General features: G+C 45.3%; 1 protein-coding gene across 2 annotated transcripts in view; it reads right to left on the bottom strand.

Moving 5' to 3' along the window:
- The window catches only part of GPC4 (glypican 4), a 105448-nt gene that overhangs the window by 66528 nt on the left and 15953 nt on the right, over window positions 1–22967 (bottom strand). The window lies entirely within an intron of this gene.

The raw sequence follows: 22967 nt of genomic DNA, 5'->3' as shown, positions 1-22967 counted from the left end.
CCACTAGACCAGTCACCATGTTTCTCATAGGGAAAGGCAATTAACTCACCCAACAGAAACTGAGGCCCCAAGACGACCAATTTACTTTCCCGGACATCCTAGAAGTCATTCTAAAATTGAGCCAAGGGGGGCTGCAGGTGATTTCACAGAAATGACGGCTGTTCCTACCCTAAATGAGCGCATTCATTCCTTCATCACTGAGCCCAAACGCCAAGCTACTCCACCCAGACCCGGACTCCACAGCTCGAAAGAGGTTACATGAAACCCAAATTTTGCTTTTAAATTTCAGAAAGTCTTTTTGTTTTGTAATATATACCCAAGGGTATAATTAAGGGTAATCATAACAGGCTGGTGTTCATTTTCTAGAAAGAAATCTCCTGACCACTCTAAAGTTTAACACTTAGAACCCGCTCTCCAACCATCTACACCTACTTGTGACCAAGCACCCCCCCCCAATCAGCTTCAGGGTTGCTCCTGGCAACACAAGTCTGAGATGTTCACAGAGAGAATACCAGAAAATGCAGTTTCTGGTTCAATAATAACATCTACTTACTAGCTCTTTCTAAAAGTTTCTGGAAATGATTAAAAATCAAGACCCAGGACATAAAGGGGAACATATTTCTCTCCCTCACCCTCTCCCTCTCTCATACACACACACACACCCCAAAAGTTAATTATAAGTTTTCCTAAATGGCAAAATACAGTAAAAGATTACTGCTCTATTACCACATGTCAGAGAAAAACAGCTGTGGTCTCCATTTGCTGATAAAGAAACCACTACCCTTTCATCTTTCCTGAGGAAGATTGCATTACTTAAAAATCTGGTTGCTGACAGTTGTCTTTACAAAGTGAGATACCTTGCATCTCCTAAAATACTTTTCTGACCCTCTCTTTTACAATCTACCTAAAAGCTTCTCCTGAAGAAACACAGATCCTAATTCTGGGACAATGAATTATTATTACATAGAGGCCACAGACACCAAGGTGCATGTCACTTACTTTCCAAACACGCAGTTTTGCCTTCTGGACTGTTAAACATCCTTTACTAAGAATTACCAGTGGAAGCAGTTTTTCAAAAAAGGCTTGTTTCCTTGTTGGATCATAGCTAAAATGGGGCCTGAGGGTGGGAGCAGTGAAAATCCAAAGCTTAACACGAGGTGGTTTGCACTGCTGGGGTTTGAACATTTTTGCTCGGAGCGCGCGAGTCTACAGCGCACAGTTGGAACAGTGCCTCGGGAGGAAAGCAGTGCCAACTTCTAAAAGAGGATCCTCTCAAATTCCCTCTCTTTTCTTATCAAACCCTTTCCCACTAGGCCACGGTCTCCTCTGAGAGAGGTCCACCTGCCTCCATAGCTGAAAGTAGAACAAAATGATAATTCCCTCCTCCCCACCCCCGACTCAAGAGGTTAAGCTCAACTAATACGCATAATTGCCGAACTGGAAGTTTTGCAAAGCCCTTTGATAAGGTCTCTGGTACAAATTAGGAACATTTTAGGCGTTTGCTTAAGAGCAAGCACATGTCTTAGGGACCACTGCACTGCCTGCTTGTCATTTTTTCAAAGTTGTCGGGATATTTTAGATAGCGAGCTTTGAAAGTTCAAAGCAATTTTCAATATTCTGCTCCTGAGTGTGTGGCTTTTAATACCCTATTGTTGGACAACATTGAACCAAATGACCCAATGGGCTTCACTTCTGAATTCTGGCAGATGCCAGCGGATGGCGGGCGGGTGCTGTGCCTCAGATCGCCCTGAGCTCTTGGGGGAGCCCCGTTAACAACAGTTTACTGACACTTTCTCGACTTCTACACCAGGCCCACAGTGACGGCAATCCGAGGAATCTGAGATAGAAACTGTTCACTCCCACTTATTTTCTGACTGCAACAGGCATGTACTGGAGTGCAAGTAAAAGCATTCCTTACCAGATGCTCATCCGCAGATAAGAGCTACAAAGAATCAAAGCAGCTACCTGGCGCACAGATTTCTATAGCATTAGTTCGAAAGAAACATAACTGGTCCTCTAAACCTTCTTTTTTTATTTCCCCTTAACACTTCACAGAGCATCATGTTGTTGGCTCCTGGATAGGAACCAGTCTCACAAGAAACAAAAGGTAGTGAGAAAGAAGTACATTTCTGATCAGCACCCAAAATGGGATACAACCAGAATTTATTCTGATATCCGCTTTACATGCTGTTTTTTTTTAATGATTTCTACAGTCAGGTTAATAAAAGAAAAGCACCCAAAAAAGCAAACACATACAAAATGAAAAAAGAAAAGGACAACAGCACAAATGAGCTCAATTAGTAAACAGTGACAGGTATGTGTCCAAAAGCTAGGGTAATTTTGGGGCATCTGGCTCTTGGTTTCGGATCAGGTCATGATCTTGGGGTCATGGGATCGAGCCCCACGTCAGGCTCTACACTCAGCACGGAGTCTGCTTAAGACTCTCTCTCCCTCTCCCTGTGCTGCTCCCCCCCTACACGCTCGCTCTCTAAAATAAATAAATAAAATCTTTAAAAAAAATAAAAGCTAGGGTAATTTAATCTTTTTTAATATCAGTGTGTAAGTTCACTCATTCAACGAACACTGTGTCTATTTTTTTTTAAGATTTTATTTATTTATTTGAGAGAGAATGGAGAGAGAGCACATGAGAGGGGGGAGGGTCAGAGGGAGAAGCAGACTCCCCGCCGAGCAGGGAGCCCGATGTAGGACTCGATCCCGGGACTCCAGGATCATGACCTGAGCCGAAGGCAGTCGCCTAACCAACTGAGCCACCCAGGCACCCCGAACACTGTGTCTATTATGTGGCAGGCAGGCATTAGGCTTGGAGCTCGGGTTATAAAGTCCCTGCCTTGAGGAAGCTTCCAGTCTGGGGCTTCCCGTGACCAGGGCTTAGGGGCAAAGAGTAAGTGGTCCTCTGATAAAAATGAGGTTGCAGGAAGTCAGACATCAGACAGAAAGTTCACAGAGAGGTTCTCCAAGGCCCCATTCTGGAATCTCTAGCATAGGAATGGCAGTGCAGGATACACTCATCTTCAAGTTGACTTGGCTCTAAAGTAGTCAGTGACAGGTCCGGCTAATGAGGGAGAATGGGCAAAAATCAGGAAGGCCACCGCCAAGGTGAGCAAGTTAGGCAGCCAAATAATGCCCCTCATCACAGGGACAGGACTGCAGACTGGGCCCCCAAAACATCAATCTCTGCCCAGAAAGCAGATTAGTGGCTGCATAGGCCTGAGAGAAGGGGGACGAAGGGAGACTGCTAAAAGGTACAAAGTTTCTTCTTGGGGTGACAAAAATGTTCTAAACAGACTGTGGTGATGGCCATACAACTCTGGAAACATCCTAAAACCAGTGAATTGTATACTTGGAGTGAGTTTTATAGTATATGGCTTATACTTCAATAAAACTGGGGAAGAAAAAGCCACCAATCTATCATACTGTTGTGGCTGCAAGTGTCTGGCATCATGGGGAGGGGTTAAGAGAGACCAAAACCTCCCCCAGAGCCACCTAAGGAGAAAAGCTCTACTCTTTATACAAAAGGGTAATTCGATTGTGCCCAGAGTACCATGTTATTCTACAGCTCAGGAACACTACGTAATAGACTTTCTGGAGGGGCGGGGGGGGGGGGGGGGGGCGGTGCGCAGAGAAAAGAAAAAAGAAAAAGTCACAGGAAGGGAGAAGCCCAGTGGGAGAAACAGGGAAAGAAAAGAGAAAATGTACAAAGTCACAAAAAATATGGCCAGGATGAACTGAGTTTCTTTGATCACAGAAACCTTTAAAAGCTTAAAAGTACCCAAAATTGGGGGGGGGGGGGGGAGAAGGGCAAACGAAAGCAACCTACAGTTGGTTACACATGTTGGGAGGAAACAAGTCAATCTGCCTCTAGGACCTTGAGAACAAATCAGTGACCCTTCTTGGGCTTCCACTTCCAGTCTTCAAATGCACTGTGATTCCTAATTATGCTCAAATCCTTTCTCATTAATCAAGCAGAGCCCTTAAAGAACCAGGAGCTCTTCATAGCAGGGCTATCAGATTCCACTCTAAGTTCCCAATACAGAAATTTACTAAGAAAAGTCACTCAACAGGTATATGGATGGCATACAAATGGACTAGCATTTCACAGGAGATATCAAAACCCTCCGAGTATCCCCAGGGTTTTAAGACCTTGGCAAAACCTTTGACAAACCTTGTTGGTTTAGGCTGTAAAAACTCCCCAGGAACCCGCAGGTTTGTTATGAAACTGTTGCAGCCTATTACGAGACTGTATATTTTTTGCTGCCTGGTTGGCAATATCGTCTAAAACAAGTAATATAAACACTTCCACTTCCACATACTGCATAATAAAGTATCTTCAAAGCTTCTGACCATTTAGACCTCAATTTGTAAATATCATCTATCATGCATGACAAAGTATCTCACAGGATTAATACCATCATTGAAATCCTGCCAACATTTGTATATTGTGGGATTACAGAAACTGAACTACCCACCCCTGGTATGTGTATATGTAGTAGAGTCCACAGCTTTCTGCTTTGTTAATGTGTCCTCAAGGAAATAATTTTAATGGAAGCAGTTCACAGTAAAGTTCTCCCCAAGTACCAAAAGAAGCATGGTAACAAGATGGATAGAGGCATTTTTGTAGATTTGTATCAAAGGGCAGCTTAAGGAAAATGCAAAAATCTGTCCATCTATTGTCATAACCAGATTCTCAAAAACAATTTCTTCATAATCATAGACAAAATGCATTTTCTTAAAGGTAAAAGCCACTGACACTAAAAAAAGAATTAATAAGAAACCATTTTACAGCTGAGGCAATTTCCATTTCTTAAGAATATTAACTGGAGAAAACTACAAGTAGTTACACATTCTTGAAAATGGCCCACTTGTACTTGAGAATAACGCAGCCCTTGGCCCTTTAGCAATCCAATTCTCAAGCTCTGTTCAGGAGAGCAAAGCCTCCCTTCTTTCTTTTGCTTTCCAGCCACTGAAAAGCAGACTACCCCCCCCCAAGAATGAGAAATGCTAACCCAGGAAAGCAAGCAGCGGCTCTAACTGGTGCGACTATTAAAAACGAGTGCCTAGATTTGAACTTTCCTTCATGTTGTCCATTATAACGGTCCTTAAAATATTTTATTGGTCCAGATACTGGTCTAATCCCCTCCATAGCTGCAGGGGATTACGCCGTAGGGTTTGCAACAGTAAAAACTCGTCCAGGAAGGGAGAGAAGAATGTAACTTGAACTAAGACAGAGAGAAATGGCCCCTCTTCAAATTTCCCAGCACAGCTTTGAGAGCTGTCCTATAGCCAAGTCTCCCCGGGGTTCTCCTAATCCTCGGCAGCCACTGAAGAGAGCCAGGATGAAACTTTTTTCTGAACAAAGAGAACTGAAAAGGGCCAAGTCTCAAAGTCACAGGCTCCCAGCTCGCCACTGGCTCAAAGCCAAGGAGCAGCCCGCGTGCTGGGGCCGGCAGCCCTGCAGCTGATGGACAGACAGCAGGCCGGGAGGGGGCAGGGAGAAGCCACACATCTGACCCCGGGGCCCTCTCCCTGCGGCGCAGAGAAACCTCCCCAGAGGCACAGGGCTGCCCACTCGGGCCCCCGCCCCTTGCCAATGGCATTTCACACTCGCCAGCCTTCCGGCCCCGAAATGCCCGCGCCGGCCACCACTGCCCAAGCACGCGTCAGGGCGCCGTGTGCGCGCGTGCGGCTCCAGCCTCCCCGATGAAACCCGGCGCGAGGACGCTTGCAGGCGCAGACACCCACGCCGCCCGCTGGCTCCCCGTGACAGGTCACTGGGCGTGCTGGTGGCGCACGGGTTTCCCGGCCGTAAGGCAGCATCACCTGCGCGCCGCCCAGGACCCGGACCGCCTGGGCCCTGCAACACACTTGGTGGCCCGCCTGTCCGCTTTGCGCTCGCGGCTTGTCGTCCGCAAGGGTTCTTCAATCCCCTTCGCGCGTGTGCTCTGGGCCTGCCTCCTCGAGGAGCTGGGGGGAGGGAGGCTGACTCTCTCTGCCTTTGTCTGTCTCCGCCCGGGGCCACTGACTGGGAGGTAGCGGGCCGATGCTCCACGCCTGCAGCGGGTGAGGACGAACACGGACAGCAGTGGGCACGCTCTTTCTGGAGGGCCTCCAACCGGAGAGTGACTGGACTGGCTGCTTTGTTCTGCTTTCTTTTCACGCACAGATCCGTGTCGCTCAGACTCCTGCTGGGCGGCCCCCGTCCCGTTCTTTTCCTCTGTTTCCCTTGAAAAGCTGCTGCTTTCTTTACTATTATGAGCACCTACCTCCAAGGTCCTCCGAGAGCCTGGGGAAGGGAGGCATTCGAGAAAGAGAGAGGAAAACATACCCAAGGAAGCTAATCTACACCAGGAGCCCTCCAACTGTGGGATCATGACCTCCAAAGGAGCTGGACAGAATTTCAAGGGGGTCACAGGCCCTGGAGCCCAGAGCCCAAGACCTCCCAACATCTGTTGTCAGTGAGGGCAGGGAAGCATTTTGAATACAATTTCCTCTCCCGCATCACCACCAATATTCTTTTTCTAGCCCTTAGGTCTACCCAGCACTCCCTGCCACATGACCTCATCTCTCATTACTATCCGAATTATTGCCTCATTACATTGTCCTGTATTGTTCATTTCCCTTGGCAGCAGGGCTGAACCAAGATCTTAAATTTTAAGAGGAATTCTACCCATTTCCTGCCTTTGTTGCCCTATCATGAATACCATCTATCAGTTGGACCTTCAAAAAATACTTTATGATGCTAATATTAATAGTTAGCAACATGCATTGAGCACTTGTTATGTGTCAGGCACCATGCCAAGCACTATATTATCTGTATTAGCTCCTTTGATCATCACAACTCTATGAGGTAGGTACATAACTATTATTTTACCTCCTTCTACACATAGTGACTCTGCTCCAGGGTTCATAAGGAACTTGTCTAAGATCAGAGCTAGTAAGTGGCAGTAAGGTTCCAGGGCCTACGCTGTTTTTTAATGTTTCAGTGAGATAAAATCACACGCCATATAATTCACCCATTTAAAGTGTGCAACACAATGGCTTTTAGTGCATTTAGAGTTGTGCGACCATCACCACAATCAATTATTACCCCCAAAAAGAAACCCCATACCTTAGTCATCACATCACTTCCTAAGTCCTAAGCATCTAGCCAGCAGCCACTGATCCTACACACTCTATGGATGTGCCCGTTGTGGACCTTTTCTTAGAACTGGAATCATATAGTATGTGGTTCAGAACCTATACTCCTAACTACTACCTGACACTGAGGAAGAGGAGGATGTCCACTGACAAATCTCAAACCCCCATTCCATCCCCAAGCCAAATCCATATTATAACCAACAATTTCCCCCCAAGACAGGAGACCGTGCACATGCTTCTGTTGGTGGCTGGAGGTGAGATGTGCCAGGGGGACACTGGAGCCCTTGGGGAGTTAGGAGGAGACAGCATGGCCCAAGAAATGGGCACAGCCTCTAGAGTGGGAAAGACCTGTGTTCACCTCGCACACTGCTGACGGTAACATAAAATGGTGCACAGCCACCATGGAAAACAGTCGGGCAGCCCCCCAAAAAGTTAAAGGTAGAATTACCATATGACCTGGCAACTCCACTCCTAGGTATATATACACAGTTGACCCCTGAACAACGTAGGGGTTAGGGGCATTGACCCCCATCCCCCACCAACGCAGTCAAAACTCTGCTTAAAACAAGATACCCTGAAAACTACTAATGGCCTACTACAGACCAGAAACCTCACAGATAACACAAACGGTTGGGGGCACCTGGGTGGCTCACTCAGTTAAGCGTCTGCCTTCAGTTCATGATCCCAGGATGCTGGGATCAAGTCCCACAAATTTGTGCGTGAATGTTCATGGCAGCACTGTCCACAATAGCCAAAAGGCAGAAACCCAATGTCTGCCAAATGACAAATGGATAAAAAATGCGGTATGTCCACACAATGGAATATTATTCAGTCATAAACAGAAATCAAGTCCCAAAAGATGCAACAATTGGGGATAAACCTTGAAAACATTATGCTGAGTGATAGAAGGCAGGCACAAAAGGTCAGATATTGTAGGATTCCATTAACATGAAATATCCGGAATATGCAAAATCCACAGGGACAGAAAGGAGATTATTACCAATGGCTGGGGGTTGGGAGATGAGGAGTGGTTGCTTAATAGGTGCAGAATTTTACTTCTGAGAGGATGAAGATGTTCTAGAATTAGAGAGTGTTGAATGTTGACAGATGCACAATTTTGTAAATATACTAAATGCCAGTGGATTGTACCCTTTAAAATGGTTGAAATGGTAAATTTTCTGTTATGTGAAATTTACCTCAAAATAAAATAAATAAATAAATAGATAGAGTTAAAAAAGGGGACACCTGGGTGGTGCAGTTGGTTAAGCGTCTGACTCCTGGTTTCGGCTCAGGTCATAATCTCAGGGTCATGAGATGAAGCCCTGTGTTGGGCTCCAAACTCAGCAAGGAGTCTGCTAAAGTTTCTCTCTCCCTCTCCCCTCTGCCCCTCCCCGTGCTCACTCACACTCTTTCTCTCTAAAATCAATAATTAATCTTTAAAAAGAAAAAAAAGATGCTAACACTTTAAAAAAAAAAAAAAGTTACAAAAGAAAATCCTGGGCGCCTGCCTGGGTGGCTCAGTCAGCATCTGTCTTCAGCTCAGGTCATGATCCCAGGATCGAGCCCCACATCGGCCTCCGTGCTCAGCAGGGAGCCTGCTTCTCCCTCTCCCTCTCCCCCTGCTTGTGCTGCTCTCTCTCTCTCTTCTGACAAATAAAATCTTTAAAAATAAATAAATAAATAAAAAGCTAACACTTCAGGGGCCCCTGGGTGGCTCAGGTGGTTGTCTGCCTTCGGCTGGGGTCATGATGTGAGGGTCCTGGAATAGAGCCCTGCGTCAAGCCCCCGGGTCAGCGAGGAGTCTGCTTCTCCCTCTCCCTCTGCCCCCCATCCCTGCTCATGCTCTCTCTCTAATAAATAAAATCTTTAAAGAAAAAAAGAAAAAAGGAAAAGGAAAAATCCTGGGGCAGCTGGCTGGCTCAGTTGGTGGTGTGTGTGACACTTTTGATCTCACGGTTGTGAGTTCAAGCCCCATGTTGGGGGTAAAGATTTCATTTAAAAAAATTTTTTTTACATCCTGGGTTCAAATCTCATGCTGCTTGATCCTGTACAAGTGGCAGAAGTCACAGTTCCATTAAGTGCAAAATAGATTTGATGATGTTTTTGTGAGCATTAAAGGAGGGAACACATGGAAATCAGTACTGACACACAGAAAGTTCGAGTAAGAGAAGCCATTGGTGAGCCAAGGATCAAAACCACTGCCCTCACTCTGAGCGAAGATACCAGCTCCTATTCTCTACCTGAAACAGTGACAAGTCTGTCAACATTTCTGCAGACAACAGAGTGGTCCTAAGTAGCAAATAACAGAGAAATTGGAGGCTCCATGAAAACAGGACTGCTCTGACCTAGAGATTGGAGAATCTACAATTTTCTCTACAAAACCTTTTTAAAACATCAGACCCCCAACTCTGAGGACCCATTCCCAATCAAGCACAGCAGCTTCATAAATTTGATGTAGCTTCTGGATGGCAAAAAGTTTTAAGGCTAAGAATCTATTTCAGCCAATATACAGAAAAACCCGAGGCTTTTCAAGAATAATAGAGCCACTCTGAGTCCAAAGCACCTTTAGTGAGGGGGATTATAGGAGATGATACACACAGAACAGAGCATTTGTAGTTTGTAAAGAATCCTTCCCTCCAAACAGAAAATAAGGTATTTCTTTCCTAGAACAGAAGGGCAGCATTTTGTTGTTGTTGCCATCAGAGCGCTTGTCTATATATTTATATGCAATGTGAATGTCTATTTTTGAAAACAAATTCCTCTCTAAGGCGTTGTTTTCCCTTTGAAAATGAGTCTTTAACATGATCGAAAGCTTCCCTAGGAAGAAATGGTTTCTATAATCCATAAGGGGAAAAATGCACAGAAAAGAGATGCAGACACGACTGAATACAGGCCTGTGAAGATCCATGCCAAGCTCTGGACAGACCTGCTTCTAATATGCTTTCACTGACTCTGTGAAGACCGTTCATCAGAGGGCTCAAATAGGCAGCCAGCCCTAGTTCACCTGCCTCCAAGAAGCCTTCTTGCCATTTGGCGCTGGCCAATGCTTCATCCACACCAACAATTTTGAGTAAGCAAGAGGTCAAACAACCCAGCATACCCCTCAATATAAAACCAGAAGTCGGCTCTCTGCATGCTACCTGGCCCTCCCAAGCAGCACAAGAGGCCCTTGGTGAGGGGACAAACTGGTGATGAAAGCCCTGGTCAGTGGGGTGTCGATGGCAGCACTTCGGGCAACACCGACAAAGGAGGTCATTTGTGAGAAGCTACTAGGAGAATGAAAGGGACCTACTATGCTCAAGAATGTATCAGAGCAGGGGCTCCTGGGGTGGCTTGGTCGGTTAAGCATCTGACCCTCTTGGTTTGGTTTGAGCTCAGGTCATGATCTCAGGGTCCTGGGACAGAGCCCCATGTTGGGCCCTGAGTTCCGCACAGAGTCCCCTATCTCGCCCCCTCCCTCTCTGTTCCTGTCCCCCCTCCCTCCACGCCCCCTACCCCGAGCGCGCTCACTCAAATAAATCTCAAAAAAAAAAAAAAAAAAAAAAAGAATGCATCAAAGGGTATTCATTTGAGTCGGCTAGGCTATAACGCTCATTTTGAAAATGTGAATTTGTTCCAATGTGATTGATCTCTTAGGAAACAATGAACATGTGAATTTCACATTTGCATTCTTGTGCCATATTTGTAGTATTTATGTATTTCCTAAGCACTTAGCACGTGTAGAACTATGCAATTGTTTTTATTAGGTTCTTTAGTTTTTAAATATGCCCCTAGTTAAGTTTTTTAGTGCTGTACCCTAACTCCAATCTTCCCACGCCTGTGGTTTTAGTGCCGGATTTTGCATAGCACAGTGATCTTTAGGAATGAATATGTTGTGTTACAGCAGGACCGACTGTACTTTCCTGCCAGGTCTGTGAAGTCAATAGGTTAAGTGGCGCCTGCACACTTAGTTGACCACTAACTTTTTACTTGCCCTTTCACCAGAATTTCAGGTTAATAAAGTGAATCCTTCAACAAACCCAGAGGAACACACACCAGGCAATGTCTGCCCGAGACCCTACGTATCTAAGTGGGAGAGGTAACCAAAAATCACTTTCCAGCTGCCAGCCAGAAGGGACTAAGTTAACATCTGTCACAGGATGAAACAGTATTAAGAATAATAAGAAAACAACCCGATTTTAAAAATGGGGCAAAGACCTGAGCAGGTATCTCAAAAGAAGATCTACAAATGGGGGCGCCTGGGTGGCTCAGTCGGTGAAGCATCTGCCTTCGGCTTGGGTAACGATCCCAGGGTCCGGGGACTGAGCCCCGCTTTGGGCTCCCTGCTCAGTGGGGAGCCTGCTTCTCCCTCTCCCTCTGCTGCTCCCCCTGCTTGTGCTTTCTCTGTCAAATAAATCATCTAAAAAAAAAAAAAAGGATCTACAGATGGCACATAAGAAAATGCTCCACATCATAGGTCACTGGGGAATTGCAAATGAAAACGAGATACCACTGTACACCTATGACAATGGCCAGAATCCAAAACACTGACACCACCAAATGGTGCTGGGGATGTGAAGCAACAGGAACTCTCGTTCGTTACTGGGGGGAATGCAAAATGGTACAGCCACTTTGGAAGACAGTTTGGAAGTTTCTTACAAAACTGAAGATACTTGGGCTCCTTGGTATATATCCAAATGTGCTGAAAGTTTATTCCACACAAAAACCTGCACACAGATGCTTATAGAAGCTCTCTACAGAATTACCAAAACCTGGAAGCAGCCAACATAGCCTTCAGGAGGAAAACGGGAGACATACTCTGTGGCAACCCAGACAATGAAATATTATTTGGTCCTAAAATGAAGTGAGCTATCAAGCCATGAAAAGACATGGAGGAAGCTTAAATTTGTATTACTCAGTGAAACAAGCCAAACTGAAAAGGTCACATACTCGATGATTCCTACTATATGATGTTCTGGAAAAGGCAAAACTATGGAGACAATAAAAAGATGAGTGGTTGCCAGGGGTTGTAGGGAGGGAGGAATGAACAGGCAGAGCACAGGTGATTTTTTAGAGCAGTGAAGCTCCTCTGTCTGATAGTATAGTGATGGATACATGTCATTGTACACTGTCCAAGCCCACAGAATGTATATCACCAGGAGTGATCTCTGACGTAAAGAATGGACTTTGGGTGATGAGGGTATATCAGTGTGGGTCCGTCCATTGTAAGAGATGTCCCACTCTGGAGCAGGATGTTGATGCAAGGGGAGGCTGTGCAGGAGGTCCATGGGAACTCTGTACTTTCTGCTCAAATTTGCTATGAGCCTAAAATTTCTCTAAAAAATAATGCCCATTAAAAATATTAAGAGCTCTTAAATCAAAGTTAAAAGCCCTTTCAGAAACATGTACACTCATTATTGTGACGATGCAACATCAGAATTTTCTCCAGAGAACTCAAAATGCACAAAGAGGGCACCTGGGTGGCTCGGATGGTTAAGCGTCTGCCTTCGGCTCAGGTCATGATCCCAAGGTCCTGGGATCGAGCCCCGCATCGGGCTCCCTGCTCAGCGGGAAGCCTGCTTCTCCCTCTCCCTCTGCCTCTCCTCCTGTTCATGCTCTATCTCTCTGTCTCAAATGAATAAATAAAAAATCTTTAAAAAAAATGCACAAAGAATTGCACTTTAAGGTGTCCAACCAAACCCACTACCCGGAGCAAATGGCCATGTGCAAGATAAAATGTAAAAGGCCTAACTAATTGTGACAATATTGACTCCTGTGTAAAAACAAGCCATGCAATCTTTTATTTTCTTTTTCATGGCAAAAATAGCGCTAGCCAATTTGTAAAAGTTAGTCTGTCTCAGGGATCCCTGTCACACAAAGTCATGTCCTTCAGCTGAAGACCAGACCGGGGCCATACCCTGTTGTTAAATCTGCAGTGAATTAAAGTTATTTCTTTTAAAAGAAAGGGTTCCCCCCCCCCCCCGCCCCGAGGATCTCGAAGTTCAAACTTTGAAAGAGGAAAGAGAGAGGAGAGGAACTTGAAAGTTGCTATAAATGTCTCTGTCTTCGGTTTGAAAGGTTACATAAGGATGCACAATTACCTGAGTAGGAGGGAGAGCCCAAGCCAAAAGCAGACTCTGGGCATTGTCTTTGGCACACGTAAAGCATTTCCAGAAGGCTTCAGAAGGCTTCAGACCTTGAGCTGTTGAACTATGTGTACAAGCAGGGACCTTGAAAGGTCAGGCATCACTCCCCAAGGGTGTCATCAAAGACCTTAACAGGAGCCCAGGGCGCTAAGAAGGTACCAGCACAGATGTCAACTCTCAAGCTCACCTAACCCCACCCACTCCCTCACATCTCTCACTAGCCAGCACTCTCCTTTCCGACCCCCCCCACCCGCCACGCTCCCAACAAAACAGGAAGAGTATCTGGACTCGCTTGCAAACTAAGGCTTTCTCAGTACAATCTCTAGCCCTGCTGGGAAGCACTGCCCTTCAGACTCACCCCCCCAAAGCCCTTTTGAACTCAGAGGCCTCATATCAGGGCCTGGAACCCTCTGCCCAGACTCATACTGAATGTACCTCTGCTCGCATAAAAATATTAAAATGTATCTTGATACAGGTAATTGATGCCTCCAAGAGCCTAGTATTACTTCCTTACCAATTTCCAGCACTTTTCCAACTTATGGGCGAATAAAGTAAATGGGTTTATAGGTGACACAGCCTCTGCCTCACAGGAACGCGTCCTTTTTGACTTTGTAGTAGAGCACTTAGTTCAAGGACTCAGTACTGCTCGCAAACTGGGGGGCCTACAGTAACGTGTATGAATCAATTTTTATGGGGTGGCGGGGGAAAAGGAGCATAAAAATGTTTATCATCGCCATGGTCTTAGGAAACACCAAGGAATTCAGTTGTTAAACATCAGGAACAGTCAAAAGAATTGGGCTCCTTTGGTTTTGAATTTTCCTTAAAAGTACTTATAATCAGAACAGAAGTAACTGTTTTGTTTTTCTAAGACAGGCTCTGCCCAACGTGAGGCTCGAACTCACGATCCTGAGATCAAAAGAGTCTCAGGCTCTACTGAATGAGCCAGCCAGGCACGCCTAGAAGGAACTGTTTTAACAATGGCGACACGAATGTCTCACATTCATATGGTACTGAAAGCGTCTTCACATATATTATGCTGCCCTTACCATAAGCTCTGAAGGTACGATCCTATTTTACAGTTACAGAAACTGAGGCTCGGTTTCCGATCAGAGAAACGAAGATGAAAATCCTCTTCTGAGAGGTTTGTGAAGTTGGGAGAAGATGCACAGAGATCAATGCTGGGCGTCCCTGGCCCCCGCTTAACCCAGGGTGGGCGCAGCAGTACTAGTCAGAACGTAAGCCTGCAAACTGCCCAGCCGCCCCACGGTCCACCTCCCGGCCAAAACTAACTGATCTGTGGACGGAGTATGGATGCGTCTGTATAATTAAGCTAAGGCTAAAATTAAAGGACATTCCTTAACTACTACCAGTTTGGCAGAGGGATAGGACCGGGCTTTCGGCTTCGGCGAGGGCGTCGACGCTGCTCTTTTGTGCAGCGTTCTCCTATGTGAGGGCCTTGCGGGGGGAGGGGAGGCTGTTAAACAGCAGTGAGGACACTGGAGTCCATTTTACTTGGGTTTTTTGTTTTCTTTCTTTTTTTAATCTAAGCAGTTCTTTCAGAAGATTCTAGCAAGGACACAAATGGAATTGAAAAATGTTTAAACAAAGAATACATATTTGCTTGTTCAAATTAAAATTACTTCGAGGCACATTATCGAGAAACTTTATCTGGAAAGTAATTGGGCAAAGCACAAGGGCTCTTAATTTTAACACGTAATGTTTCAGAGAGAATGAAAGGGACATGATTTTATTCCCTTTCAAAGAGCAGCAATAAAGACCCTGATGATCCTGTATTACACACGATATGCAGCTCTTAATGCCATTAATGGAAATGGGAGGCAGGTGCATATACTCAGAGACTAAAGAACAACCTGAGAAGTGGCTATTAAGTCAGAGATCTGTCTATTCAGATCCCCCCTTGCCTCCCTTGTTTTAAGGACCAGCTCAATAACTGGCAGAGTTGTTAAAGCATTAATAGTCCTAATTCGCCCTGACACACTTGAAGGAAAAGTACCTATTCTGTGAGTACAAAGGACTCCCCCCTCGTCCAGTTTCTAGTCTGCTTAGTTTGTTTTTGAGACTAGAGCTAATTTTATGCAGAATTCGATTTTAGAAAAAAATAACTCACGTGTTAATCCACCCGGTGCTTCAGGAGCCCAAGCTCATTCTCATGGCTGTTAGAGACCAGATTCTATCTTAATACTCAGGCCGGGGGGTAGGGGGCAGTAGCCAGAAGCCCCCAGTCCCCTCAATCAGGGACTCCTCATGCAATCTGGCATGGTGGTGGCAGCAGAAGTTGGAACGTGCAGTACATAAAGGAGGGGTCCCTGCACCTCTGGTGAACAGGCCGCTTAAATCCGCACTGACTTACGATCAGCCAGATCCCGACAGGCCCGTTTTCACAAATGTCCACTCAATCTTACTCGGCCACAACACCATCAGCCTCGGTTCACAAGAGCAAAGTGGCTTTATGGACGAAAGCCTACAGTTACCCCGGGGTAGGCTGAAAGTCTCTCCTTTGGTCTCCCAGTATTTCCTGTTATTGTAGTAATGCTGCATGAAAGACAGCAGTAGGTTTCAATTATATGCTGCAAATAATTCTCCTGAAGCATTTTGCAGTGATATTAATTCCTTGTTGTTTATCGCTGCCAGAGTAGAAACAGCAGAGAAGTGGAAGCAATGCTGGTGAGTAAAGGTTAATATCTGAACATCAAGTAAATAAATAAATGAGTCCACCGAAGACTAAATGAGATTTCCACCTTGTTAGTGAATTAGGGCTTATGGGTTTAAAATGTTATTCTCAAATTCTTTCCTGAAAGGTTTAGGAATAATTATACACCACTTAAAGGACAGGCATGGCCAGATAAACCTATTAAGTCTATAATTTGTACTAGAGGCAGGGTTTCCTGTAAATGCGAGCTGGATTTAATTTTATCATTTGTACTTTGAAATGTTTGTTGATTATTAATCACATAGTATGTCGGACTTCTGAGGCTGCAGCCCTTCATTTTCCTGATACAGGATGGCTCATATGTGTGAACGGAGTTTCCCCCTGCAAGCTCGTCCGTTTCTAACTTTGAACAGCCACTTATGCTCAGTGTAAATGATCCCCAGCTCTATCGCCTTCATGTTCGACTCAAGCTCAAGAATTAGTCAATCAGAAGCTGGTCTCCCCCAACACCTGTGTGTGGTCTAAAAGCCATTTTCTTCCTGGGACAATTCTACAGCTGGGCTCTCCTATAGCTAAGGAGATGGCATCAAATCCTTTCAACAGACAAACAAAGGTTTGCAGCTAAAGGCACTTTAGCAACTCTGGGCATAACAAGTTAGGTGGTAGGCTGGAGTGTGCACTTATCCAGGAGCACAAATAGGCAGAAGGCCTTTACTTCTGAGGCTTCACACTGAGAGGAAGACCCTGCCTGTACCTGGCAGTGAGCAGTCTGAACCCTGGGTGTTTTCAGTCCGCTCGATATGGAGGGAAGAGTGTGCTTCAAAGTCTAACATCCCCACCATTAGATCAAAGTGCTATGCCAAAGATGCCGCTTTGGAAAGGGCTTCTGGGAATGTATGCCCTTTGTTGTCATGGGAAAGAAGTTGGGTATTTTTCAAATCAAGCTAATACACATTCAGTGAGCCCCTGTACGGTTCGCAAGGCATGATGGGATTATAAAGCAGAACAAGACACGATACCTAACTTCAGAGAGCTTATGACCCTGTAGAGGCAATAAAACCAATAGTCAATTTTAATATAAAGTATTATTTCCTTAAGAACTGAGACTACGTCTGTCTTACTCATTTTTTTACTTTATTTAAATTTTGTTAGCTAACAGCTCATGTCTTATTGGTTTTTATATCCCTAGTACCTGACACTTAGCAGGGCACACCAAAGATGTTTAATAAAATGTTTGCAGAATAAATGAAGAATTCACAATCCTGAGGTCCATTCATTTCTCCACTTACTCATTCACAGCAGGATGCTCTGGGGAAGAAGGGGAGATGTCCACCCGTGGGTATCAGAGAAAAGGGATGCAAAGGTCTATGTGAGATGCGCAAAATGGTTCCCTGGCAGAAGTAGGAAGAGGCAACAGTCCCAGCTACTCCCTGGGAATGAGGAGTCTGACTTGGCCACACGTAGACAGAGTATGAGGTGTGGGAAGAGGGGGGCATAAAACTGAGGAGGTAGAAAGGTCGGGGGTGGGGGGCAGAGCCGTAAAGGGCCTCCACCTCAGATGACGGCTGCGACCAGAAAATACACACGTGGCCAGCACCACAGATGGTGGGTCCATCCCGCTACTGGTCTGATGGCCGGAGAGACTATTCCGAACACAATGGTTGATCATTTGAGTTAGGTTTCGTGCAGGAGCAATTTAAAGAAACTCCAGAGTAAGGATACGTATCTGGATGTTGATGCCTTGTGGTTTATACCTTTCTGAAGGAAGAAGAGTTTGGTTCAAATTCCCACTCTGGCCTATGCCCCAAGACAAGAGGAATGGGGTCTCCGTGGCCTCTCAGAAGTTTGCGTGCAAGTGCCAGGCACCAGCCAGATAAGCAAACCATAAACACACTGGCTGAGGCAGCTTGTACTACCCAGCACCCCACTTTAAGCAGAGAGGCACACCCAAGCCAGCTTTCTCTTTAGAATCCAAGCTTCAAAAGTGGGCCTCCAGCTTTCTCAAACAGCTCCTTGGCCTAGCTCTTCACCTCGAACTTTTTTTTTTTTTAATTCTATCTTTTATGAAACAAGATGTCTTCTGATGCAGGTTTAGCTATAGGGCTGGACCCGGGGATAGACTGCCTCCCCGGCCCCTCCCCAGCCCCATCTCCTTGGTCTGTTCCCTTGCCTCCTCTTATCCACCTGTTCTTCCTTCTTAATTAATTAGCACAGAGGAGAAATGTGCTTATTAACCACACTAAAGTCTAGCCTAAGACAGATGGGGATATAGTGACACATCGCCTATCTGGAGCCTAAAAATAAGCCCCCAAAGGCTCTGATCAGCCCAAGTCCAAGGGCTGGAGTCATAGTAGAGGCCCTTCCTCACAACCTATGTGCACTTACTTGGCAGAGAGTTCTGATGAGCTTAATGCTCCGGTTTCTAAGACCACAAGGGAAGCAGCCAAGAAGGAGGGACAGAGGTGGCTAAATGCAGGCAAGCTGCTCACAGCTGACGGCAAGGAAGGAGACAAAAACCATTCAGAAAGCTCAGTTACCCAGAACTGCTCATTTCAGGGTTTTATTGTATTCGAGGATACATATGCAATGAGGAAAGGGCTTTTCCTCCTATTTCTCTTATCTTTCCAGATCATCTCATCAGCTCTCAACGCCTTTGCAGTGAAACCCAGAATATCAGGGCTGGCCAGGATCTTAGTGACCAGCTAAGTTCAAAGCCCTCATTTTCTGAACACCAGGAACGGGGCCCTGACACGCGGACTTCCTGAATGCCCATCACCCAGCCAGTCGGTGGCAGGGCAGGGAACAGCACCCAGGTCTCCTGGCCCCAGGCCCAAGGCTTTCTCCTCCCTGGCAGGGATACACTTATGTGCTTATGTTATAGCTTGTGTCCACTTAAAGAACAGCAAAACAAGACAAGACAAGACAAAAATCAGCTTGCTTAGAGTGTAATGAATTCTGAAATTCATCATCAAACTGCAAAGACAGTAGCTTAGAACTTCTGCAAAGGTCAGTAAAAGGAATTAAAAGCTCTATATATGTGGTCAAGTTCCCAGACACCCCTCCCCAATCACATTTTTATTGTTGTTACTGCTATCAATTGCTTTCACTTATGAGACGGAGACATCTTAATATCAGGGCTCTAGAAGTTACAGTGAATTCCTACAACACCATGCAACAAGCCTCCCTTCAAGGACGGAAAGCTTTCTCGGCCTCAGCAGATGGCCCCCTTTCCACTCATTGTTACAGCAGAGTTCTAGCACAAAAAGGCAAATGTGGACCGCTTTCGCTCAGTGCATTTACCCTACTGATCATTCCGTTTCTTCCCAAGAGGCCACTGGTAAGCCAGGACTGGGAGGGAGCAAGAAAAGAGGGTCTGGAAAAGAACTGCCTGGATCCCAGATCCTGTTAGTGATTATACACTGGTGTAGCTTCGGTGGTTTCTACTGGTTAGCTCTTTAACTCGGCTCGCACCCTATGTCTTGCTCTTAATTATTAACAGGCTTTAATCTGTTAAATGTACTGTAGTTGACAATACCAAAAAAAAAAATTGTTCATGTACAGAGGAAGGACATGGGAATCAGAAAAATTCCACCTTTCTTCAAATGACCTGGAATATTATTGTATCATTCTGTGCTGTGCACATGAAACAAGACATAAATTGAACATAAATGGCTCAGGAAAGGCGGGGGATGGGGGTGGGGGAGTCTGGCACAGGAGGGAAGATTTAAAGGGATACCTACATCGTTATAATTCTCACGACATCATTAAGTCCCACAAACCCTAGACATGACAATCTCAGGAGGCTACCAACAACCAAAGGTTACAAGAGGTGGTGAGTGCTTTCGCTTATGACAAAGAAGCAGTAACTCAACCAGGAGCCATTCATTTGCCAATCTGCTATCCCCGGTAGCTAGTCTCAACTAAAGAAAGCCAAGCTAAAGCCAAGTCAGGACTACTGGGAGATAGCCCTGTACACTGGGGTTCCTGGGACCAAGTGGGACACCGTGCTGGCCTGGACTCTCAAAGGGACAGCTCCTCCTGATAAGGATACCGAGGTTGTGAATGATTTATCGCTCCTGTGCATTACAGGAAATTCATTCACCCAGTCGCCTCTCCTGGGTCCTCATTGTTTCCATAGAGGGCACCCCAATAAAAGGCAGAAAAGCCAGAAATGGTCCTAAAAAGCGTACAGCTGTCTTCCAACTGCAGGCCTTATTGGCAAACTCCTCTTTCAAGGCCCCATTGAGGGAAAAGCGCACAATAATCACCCGCCATTTGTCAGACAGCCCCCAAAGCAGCAGCTACCCTCGGTCCTCTCCCCCTGCCGGCCCCCCGCATGCCCCTCCTCCACCACCCTGCCCTTTAAAAGCACCTCTTTCACCAGCCACCTGTCAAAATAAAGCAAGCCACGGATCTTTCAAAAACTAACACTGGAAAGAAGCCGTTGGACGATTTCTTTCCAGGACCTGTTGAAAGATAAAAGACGAAGCAGACAATTTAAAAGGCGAGACTGTACCCTCCCGATCACAAAGCTCCAAGCAGACAAACCGTGGAAGCCAATGACACAGGAAACGCCCTTTGACCAGAGGCAGACATTAGGCATAGCAAAGTTATTTTCCATAAAGAATAAGAAGCTGAATTAAGCCATTTCACAACTAATAGTCATAAAATCTTTTCATTGTAAAAAAGTGGGAGAGGAGGGAGAATGGAGGGTTATTACGAGCTCCTCCTTTTAGAAACAATGACACTGCTTTCTAGGAAGTTCTGTTTAGATGACAAATGTTTTAGGAAGGGTTTTGTTTGGGTTTTCTTCCCCTTTGTTTTGTTGTTTAAAGTGAGACACACAGACATGTGGGAAATTCTGCTCCAATCAAAGGGCAGAAGAACCACAGAATAAAGGCCCTGCCCTTCAAGCAACTAATTTGTACTCACCTTCAGGGTTGAATCTCCTCCCACCAGCCAACATTTTAGCTGTTTCTGGGAATACTGCTGAACGAAGTGTTTAGGAACCAAAGTAGGTGCAGGTTCCTGGCTAGAGCTCAGGGAGGGTGCATCTGGGAAATGCTAGGGAAAAAGTGAAATCTTAGAGCTGACCAACAACCTGAGTTAAGCCTCAGATTTCCTCCCCTTGCCCTCCCCGTGCAGACCTGGAAAGCAGCAGCCTGGCGTGCACTGCCCTTCAGCTAGGCTTTAGGCACGAGAGAAAGCTGCGTGCTCTTACACCTTCTGAAAGTTTAAAAAAAATAAACAAGAAACTCATCATAAAATTGAACTTAAGGAAGTTTGCAACAGAAGCCAAACAAGGAGGAATGAAGATCATCACTGTTGTGTTCAATATAAAACCAAATACACACAAACATGAACACCTACAAACCACCAGAAATAATCTCAACGTCCGTAGGGGGAGCCCAAAATAGAGGATGGTACATTGACTTTGGGGAATATTATGCAGCCATTTGAACTGTAATTGTACAGAGCTGTAACAATCGAGGCATTTTTCATGTTACATTAAAAAGAACAGATCTACCAAGCAGTATGTACTACACTTTAAACCAAGTGCAAACAGATACACGTGTGTAGGGAGGGAACAGACCACGATATGCAAAGGATCTAGAAGTTATTCCTTGTTATTGTTATCATACCATCTTCTCAACTGGAAAAAATTTAACCTACCATAAACCATAATCTCTGGAGGCCAAATGACAACTACAATAACTCAGTGCCAGGTTCAAAGTCCCGAGAGCAGAGTTAGGGCAAGGAGAAGAAGAAATGGCCAAAGGAGCAGAGGAAGTACTGTCCACATCCCCCAAACGGCTTGAATTCCTAGATCTCAAGTGGCTTAGCCCGCGGGGTCACTTTTCCCCTAGTGTGCGACTCTGGTTTTCTGGTCATTCCAGGTGGCTGTGTTTGCGGTTACTGTAGGGTTAATAGCTACTCAGCAAGAGAGCCTGGACTTAGGGACCAAGAGATATGAATTCATACACAAAAAGAAAGCAGTTACCAATAAAGATAAGAAGGGTTTGATTCTTTAGACTGAAGACAATACCGTGGACCCGAAAGCCTGACCGGACTTCTCAAGTGTTGTTTCTTTGGACTCTTATGGCAGATCGGTACAAGAAACGAAATCCCTGATGACATGGATTATTACACTGTTTACTGTTGGACCTAAGGATCTCTGCAACAAATGCTTTCTAGATTTAGCAAAAAGGAGGAAATGTCTCGCCTAAGGAGCTGTTAAGGTTTCTTTTGATCAGATAAACAGAAAATGCAGAACCAGCTTAGTGTCCTGTTTTACCTCAGCCAGGTGCAAAGCCTACTGGTCAAGTGCGGATGGCTCATTCACTGTAATGATAGCCTTGCTTTTCAAGTTCTTTATTCCACCTTCCTTCCATGCGGCGTCTTATTTTTTGTCTATATAAAATAGGTTCATCTACATAATGCATTCAAAAAAGAGCCACAGTGAGTGCTCGGTGAATGAATGCTATCTATGGTTACTAAGATAATAATTAACAACACTTATCTCCATGATTGTAGGAATCTTGTTGAATATGGACTAAATAATTTTAAGAGGTAGGGTTTATATTACAATTAAAAATTTAAAAACCTTGAAAGAAAATGACATGACTTCCTAAAGTGGCAGGCCCTGCAAGATTTTTTAAATATTAAGGACATATGGTTGAAGAATGGGTCACTAGTTCCTTTTAAACCTGCACCCTTGAGAGCACCTGGGTGGCTCAGTGGGTTAAGCACCTGCCTTCAGCTCGGGTCATGATCCCAGGGTCCTGGGATCAAGCCCCACATCAGGCTCCCTGCTCAGCGGGGAGCCTGCTTCTCCCTCCGCCTGCCCCCCGCCCCCGTTCCTGTGCACTCTCTCTCTAAATTAAGTAAACCTTCAAAAAAATAAAAAAATAACTGCACCCTTGATGTTTAAGGACCAACAGATTTCCATTAGTAAAGCAATTCGAAGGCTGATGAAATCAGGCCAGTCTCTTCTTGGTCGTTTTTGTTAAATGGGG

The sequence above is a fragment of the Zalophus californianus genome, chromosome X, assembly GCF_009762305.2.
Source record: "Zalophus californianus isolate mZalCal1 chromosome X, mZalCal1.pri.v2, whole genome shotgun sequence".
Taxonomy (NCBI): Eukaryota; Metazoa; Chordata; class Mammalia; order Carnivora; family Otariidae; genus Zalophus; species Zalophus californianus.
The sequence above is the reverse complement of the archived record's forward strand: the minus strand, read 5'-3'. Positions and strand labels throughout refer to the sequence as shown.